The sequence below is a fragment of the Carettochelys insculpta genome, chromosome 5 (assembly GCF_033958435.1).
Source record: "Carettochelys insculpta isolate YL-2023 chromosome 5, ASM3395843v1, whole genome shotgun sequence".
NCBI lineage: Eukaryota > Metazoa > Chordata > Testudines > Carettochelyidae > Carettochelys > Carettochelys insculpta.
The window spans coordinates 107,551,063-107,557,062 of record NC_134141.1 but is presented as its reverse complement, the minus strand read 5'-3'; positions in this window follow the sequence as shown (position 1 = coordinate 107,557,062).

Sequence of the window (6,000 nt, the reverse complement as noted above, 5' to 3'; positions counted from 1 at the left end):
AAGTCATGTGGGGTTTTCTTGGATGCCTGAAACTTTCATAAGCTGTTAAGTCAGTCACCTTCTGCATGAACCTACATGCAAACAAATCTGTGTAAGAATTAGTGAGCAGGGATGCTCAGCATTCCCTTTCTTTCTCTTCCCATCTACATAATATTCCCCCATCTCCTGGGCTGAGGAGAGGTGGATTCACCAGGGAGAGAAATCTGAGGAAGTAGAGCAGCACAAAACCTGACTGGGACAGAACTAGTCCTCTACCCATCACCTGCCAAGTCAGTTTGTTACAAATATAATGTAAACTGCTGTGTCAATAGGCTTGCTGGCATTTTCTTTTAATAACTTTGATGAATAGTTAATATTTTCATTTTTATCAATTTAAATGTGCATTAGCCATCTAGCGCATGTAGCACAACGCATATGTGTGAGCTAGCTGTCAAAGCCACTGCTAGTAAAATCTTGACCAGGCACACTGTGGCACCAAAACACCTGCGGTGGAGCATGCACAGGGACACTCCTTGAAGAAGAAAAGAGAAGTTACTCACCGTAGTAACGGTGATTCTTCGAGATGTGTCCCCGTGGGTGCTCCACAATAGGTGACGGGCTTGCCCGGCGCCGCAGATCGGATCTTCCAAGCAGTTTCTGCCGGACCGCGCATGCGCCGGCGCGCGCCGCTCCCTTGCGCGCTCCTGGCCATGTGCGCGATCCGGTCCCCGCCAGTTCCTCGACCAACCGCCTCGGGTGCCCCTGCAAAACACTAACAGAGATCCGAAGCGGGGAGGATGGGCGGGTAGTGGAGCACCCACGGGGACACATCTCGAAGAACCACCGTTACTACGGTGAGTAACTTCTCTTTCTTCTTTGAGTGTCCCCGTGGGTGCTCCACAACAGGTGACTACCCAGCAGTAACCCAAGATAGGAGGTGGGTAATCGGATTATGTGCAGCTTGTCCCCGAGAGGACCGCTGCAGAGAGACGGGTATCCTCTTGGAATACCCTGTGAAGGGCGTAATGTTTGGCGAAGGTGTCGTAGGATGACCAGGTCGCCGCTCTGCAAATGTCTTTCAACGCAACGCCCTTGAAAAAGGCTGTTGATGCCGCCACCGCCCTGGTGGAATGAGCCCTGGGAGTGGCCGGTAAAGGAGTCTTTTTGAGCTCGTAGCACAGTTTTATGCAGGATACAATGTGCTTCGAGATTCTCTGCGAGGAGAGACCCTCTCCTTTCGATTTGGGAGCGAGGGAGACTAGGAGTCTATCCGTTTTCCGGAAGGACTTGGTCCTGTCTATGTATAAGGCTAGCGCCCTCCTCACGTCCAGGAGGTGTAGGTGCGCCTCCTCGTTGGAGTTATGAGGCTTTGGATAAAACGAGGGTAGAACAATCGGTTCGTTGATGTGAAACTCAGAAGAAACTTCGGGAACAAAGGCTGGATGCAGCCGTATGGTTACCGCCTCTTTGGAAAAAACAGTGCAGGGTGGCATTGCCATGACTGCCGCGAGCTCGCTCACTCTACGAGCTGACGTAATTGCAAGAAGAAAGGTTGTCTTTATTGTAAGGAGGCGGAGGGGAACCGTGGCCAAGGGCTCAAACGGTGGTCCCATCAGTGTGGTAAGCACCAGGTCCACGTTCCATGAAGGTGGAATCGGTTTCCGAGGGGGGTAGAGGTTTACCAACCCTTTGAGGAACCTGGTAACCATAGGGTGGGTGAACACCGTGTGCCCTTCCTCCTCATGTCTGAACGCCGAGATGGCGGCAAGGTGGACCTTTAACGAGGATAGCGAGAGTCCTCCTCTCTTGAGGTCCAGTAAATACTCTAGAATTGTAGGTATAGGCACCGAAAGGGGGGCCAGCTGTTTGGTAGAACACCAAGCCGTGAAGCGAGTCCATTTTTGTTTGTAGGTCTTCCTAGTGGAAGTCCTCCTGCTACTTTCTAGGACTTGCTGCACTTCCACTGTGCATGTGCTCTCTAAGGAGCTGAGCCATGGATTAACCACGCTTGCAGTCGCAGGCTGTGGGGGTGCGGATGCACTATGGACCCCTGGGCTTGCGTGAGCAGATCCGGCGCCACCGGAAGAGGCATTGGTGGACGGTCCGACATGCGCAGGAGTAGGGGGAACCATTGTTGGCGATCCCACGTTGGGACTATCAGGATCATCCGGGCCCTTTCCCTCCTGGCTTTTTGCAAAACTTTGTGGATCAGCACTGTGGGAGGAAACGCATAAAGCAAGGGGCCCCCCCACGGGATCGCGAACGCGTCCCCCAGGGACCCCCAGCCCAGTCCTGCTCTGGAGCAGAATCGTGGGCACTGCTTGTTGTGCTGAGTGGCAAACAGATCTATTTGGGGAAACCCCCATGCGTGGAAAATCGGCCGTAGCAGATCGGGACGGATCTGCCACTCGTGTGTGAGCGCAAAACGCCTGCTCAGCTGGTCTGCCTTCACGTTGTGCGCACCCGGTAAGTATGAGGCTTTCAATATTATATCGTGGGCGATGCACCAGTTCCATAAGCGGATTGCTTCCGCGCATAAGGCACGGGATCGAGCTCCTCCTTGCCTGTTTATATAAAACATGGTGGAGGTATTGACTGTACTGATCCCGACGACTTTGCCTTGTATGTGGTCTCGAAAGTGTTTGCAGGCGTTGAACACTGCTCTGAGCTCTAGTACATTGATGTGTAGTGACTGCTCCGTGGGTGACCACAGTCCTTGAGTCACCTCTTCGCCCATGTGCGCTCCCCACCCTATGAGGGAGGCATCTGTAGTGAGAAAAACCGATATTTGCAGCTGGTGGAAGGGTACCCCTGTTAGCAAGTTCCTGGGGTTTACCCACCATTGCAGGGATTTGCGCACCCCGGCTGTGGGCGACACCACCCTCTGAACGGTGTGTACTGCCGGTTTGTATACACTCGCCAGCCAGTGCTGCATGCTGCGCATGTGCAACCTGGCGTTCTGCACCACAAACGTCGCCGCTGCCATGTGGCCCAGCAGCTGCAAGCACGTCAAGACCGGCACCGTAGGGCTGAAGGTGATGACTTGCACGAGGGAACCGATGGCTCGAAAGCGAGCCTCTGGTAGGTATACTCTCACCGTGACCGAGTTTATGCGAGCCCCTATGAACTCTATGTCCTGTGTGGGGTCTATTTTTGATTTTGCCAGATTGATAACCAGGCCAAGTGAGGAGAACGTGTTTGCTGTGACGCGTATCATGCGCAGAACCTCCCCTTTCGAGGCCCCTTTGAGCAGGCAGTCATCCAGATACGGGAAAATAAATACCCCCTGTCTGTGCAGGTAGGCTGACACCACTGCCAAGGTCTTGGTGAAGACTCTGGGGGCCGAGGAGAGGCCAAACGGTAGGACCTTGTATTGGAAGTGTTCGTTGCCTACCATGAACCGGAGAAATCGCCGGTGAGCCGGATGGATGGTTATGTGGAAGTACGCGTCTTGTAAATCGAGGGCTGCGAACCAGTCTCCATCGTCCAGTGCTGTAAGGATGGAGGCAATCGTGATCATCCGAAAACGTTGCTTGCGCAGATACCTGTTGAGGCCGCGAAGGTCTAAGATGGGCCTCCAGCCTCCTGTCTTTTTCTCCGTTAGGAAATACCGGGAGTAGAACCCTTTTCCTTGCAGTTGCTCCGGCACCCTTTCCACCGCCCCTATGAGCACGAGATGGGCCACCTCCTGCCTGAGCCTGGCTACATGGGAGGCCTCCTGGAGGTGGGGCTTGGGTGGAGGTCGCGACGGTGGGAGCGACTGGAAGGGGATGGCGTACCCCGTGGCTATGATCTCCAGCACCCATTTGTCTGTGGTGATCCTTTGCCACTGGTCGTAGAATGGTCGGAGGCGATGGTGAAATAGCCGCTTCGGATGACCTTGTGCGATGGTAGTGATGGCGCAGCCCTGGATCTGTATGTCAAACTTGTGGCCTTTGGCCCCGCCCCGAGGACGCACGGCCCTGTTGTGAGCGTCGCCTGGGAGTTCTGTATTGCTGGTGCTGTTGATGTCGCCCTTGCTCGTAACCCCTGTGATACTGGGGGCGCTGTTGCTGATACTGGTACCGCCTTTGCTGAGGGTAGTACCTTTTCTTTGTGTATGGAGGGGTGTAAATCCCCAGGGTCCTGAGTGTGGCTTTTGAATCTTTACTGGAATGAAGGACCGAGTCAGTTGATTCAGCAAACAGCTTCTGCGAGTCGAAGGGAAGGTCAACTATCTTCGCCTGCAGATCTCTCGGTATACCCGAGGTCTGGAGCCAGGACTCCCGTCGCATCACCACTGCAGTTGCTGTGGAACATGCTGCTGTGTCCGCAACGTCCAAAGCAATCTGAACTCCCATCCTCGCAGCCGCGTAGCCTTCTTGCACTATGGCCTTGAGGACTGGCTTTTTGTCCTCTGGAAGCGAGTCCATGAGGGAGGTTAACCTGGAATAGTTGTCAAAATTATGGTTCACCAAGTGCGCTGCGTAATTTGCCATTCGCAACGTTAAAGTGGAGGAGGAGTAGACCTTTCTGCCGAACAGCTCTAGCTTCTTGGCATCTTTGTCTGTTCCCCCTGTTTTAAATTGAGATGTTTTTAATCTTTGTTGCGAGGACTCCACCACCAAGGAGTTTGGCTGTGGGTGGCTAAACAGGAACTCCATGCCCTTCGCCGGCACGAAGTATTTCTTATCCGCTCTCTTTTGGACAGGCGGAATAGTTGCAGGGGTCTGCCATATCGTAGTGGCGGACTCTAAGATCGCTTCATCAAGCGGTATTGCTACTCTGGAGGAGGCCGGAGGTCTCAAATTTTTGAGGAGCTTATGGTGTTTCTCTTGCACCTCTGCTGTCTGGATGCCTTGCGTGAAGGCCACCCTCTTAAACAGCTCCTGAAACTGTTTGAGATCGTCCGTAGGATGGACGTCCCCCAGGGCCGTGGCCTCGTCCGGGGAGGAGAGCGAGGAACCGCTGGGGTACGTCTCTCTGGACCCTTCCGGTTCCTGCTGGTGATGGTACACCCTCTCGCTGGAGGTTTGCGAGGGAAAATCTCGGGGTTCCATGACCAGTCCCCCCTGAGATGCTTGAGTCTCTGTCCCCGATCGCAATTGCCCTCGGGGGTACGAGGTAGTGTGTGGGGATCTTTTCCTAGTAGATTGCCGATGGTGTCCATGCCCCACGTGGTAGGGGCGACCATGGCAGTAGAGGCACTGTTCCTGGGAAGGTGACCTTGACCATTCCCTTGGTGCGTACCCTCTGCGTCTGGGGGAGGGAGATCGTCGAGACACTGGAGAGAGCGATTTCGCATAATAGTCCAGCGGTTCAAATCCCAGGAAGGGTGAAGGTGGTGCGCCAGCCATAGTGAGGCTGGTTGTAAAAATGGAGAAGGGGGCTCCGGGTAGGCTAGGGGGGACCCCTGCCTTCTGGTTGGAGTCTGCAACATGAGCGGAGGGCTGTGAGAAAGCAGCTCCACAGCCCTGTCCGGAGAGGGGCTGCAATGCCTCCTCTTGTGTACAGCCTTCCCCCTCCCTGGAGGAGGTAACTCCGCCCCCTGACGCGCGGGGGATCCCGGCCCCGTCGGCACTGTGCTAGGCACACTCGAAGGCGGTGCTGCACGTGCGGTGTCCTTCTGCGCCTGCAGGCTACGTGCCTGCGCGCTCTGCACCGCCGGTTCCCTGGGGGTCGGTGCCGCTGTCTGCGGTGCCGCCGGTACCGGCGCTTACTTAGCCGCCGCCCTGCCTGCGGTGCGGGGCGGCTGGCTGATTATCGGAGGCTGAGCCGCTGCCACGTGGCTCTCCGTGCTGCCGCCGATCAGCTGTTGCTGCGGCTGGGGGCTGCTTGCTCCTCCCATCCCGCTCACTGTTGCTGCCGGCAGGGATCGGGCTGGAGAAACTTTCCTCCGTTTGTGCGCTGATGGAGTGAGGGAGGCAGCTTTCCTTTTAAGGGCCCCGGAGGGTCCCTCCTGCTGCGGCCGCTCCGGCACGTCTGGCTGGAGGGCCTTATCAAGAAGCAGCATTTTAATCCGCATCTCCCTGTCCCTCCGTG